Source organism: Alligator sinensis, unplaced genomic scaffold, assembly GCF_000455745.1.
Source record: "Alligator sinensis unplaced genomic scaffold, ASM45574v1 scaffold1295_1, whole genome shotgun sequence".
In the NCBI taxonomy this organism is placed as follows: Eukaryota; Metazoa; Chordata; order Crocodylia; family Alligatoridae; genus Alligator; species Alligator sinensis.
Window position 1 is genome coordinate 1,088,315 of NW_005841880.1, and position 1,137 is coordinate 1,089,451.

At 69.9% G+C, this 1,137-nt stretch overlaps 1 protein-coding gene across 1 annotated transcript in view; it reads right to left on the minus strand.

Moving 5' to 3' along the window:
* The window catches only part of MIDN (midnolin), a 30,992-nt gene that overhangs the window by 13,946 nt on the left and 15,909 nt on the right, over window positions 1-1,137 (minus strand).

Sequence of the window (1,137 nt, forward strand, 5' to 3'; positions counted from 1 at the left end):
ACGACGCTCCCTGCAGCCCCCACCCCGCTCACGACCTGCCCTGCCCCGGAGCCTCCCAGGGCGTCTCTCGCCAGCCGGGCCACCTCCGCCCAGCCAGTTGCAGGGGATGGGCAAACAGAGGCGCGTCCCGGGGGGGGCCAGGCGCTGCCCTCCCCACTCCCTTGGCACACAGAAGCACCCCAAAGCAGCACCCGGCCCCCAGCCATGGTGGGAAAACGCTGCGGTGGGGGTCCAGCCTGGCCGTGGCCTCGTCTAACGGGGTCTGAAGGGTTTAGGAGCCAGGCTGGAGAGATCCCAAGGACCAGCCGCCTATTTGAGAGGCTTCTGGAGAGCTCCTCAGCCTCCCTGTCCTCGCTAATCCCACCCCCACCTCCACCTCCCAGGGTGCCTCCGCGAGGCCCCAGCTGGGGGAATCCTATGGAGAAACCTTGATCTCCGGCCCCTGCCAGCTCCCGGTCACATGCCTGTCCTGGAGCTCTAGGAAGGGGTGGGGAAGGCAGGATCCGAGCCCTGCCGGCAGGGGCGGGAGAGGAAGGAGTCTCGGGCGCCCTTCTCCAGCCAAGCCCTGCGCAGCGGGGTGGAGGTCTCACCCAGCACCCCGGGAGCCCAGCTCACAGCCTCCAAATGCCAGCAGCTCAGGCAGGCACAGCACGTCGTGCTGGGGTAAATGTCGCTCCAAGCTGCGGGCGCTGTGCGCGCATTGGGGGGTGGAGGGGGAAATGCCTAGGTCACATGCCACCCCCGCCAAGCCTGCTGTCACCCCCTTGCCGCCCACTCCGCGTGCCCTGACCTTTGCAGCCGAGCCCTGGAGCCACGTGTCTCACCAGGGCTGACCACAGAGCACCTCGCACGGGACGTGTCCCTGCCCCCAGACACGGAGTCAGAGCCACGTGAGAACGGAGGTGCTGCCCGCAGGCCCCCGGCACCCACAGCCCTGGTGCGAGGACGTGGGGAGGGGGAGCCGTGGGGACAATTCAGCCCCCACCCAAAGCCAAGCCCCTGAGGGCTGCGGGGGCCGGGGCTTCAGGAGGTGACCGGAGGACGGGGAGGGGGCAGGCGAGGACACGCCATGCGGCACGGCACGGCACGGCACGGCGCTGGCAGGCGGCACCTCTGCAGCGGGGCTCAGGCAGGGGG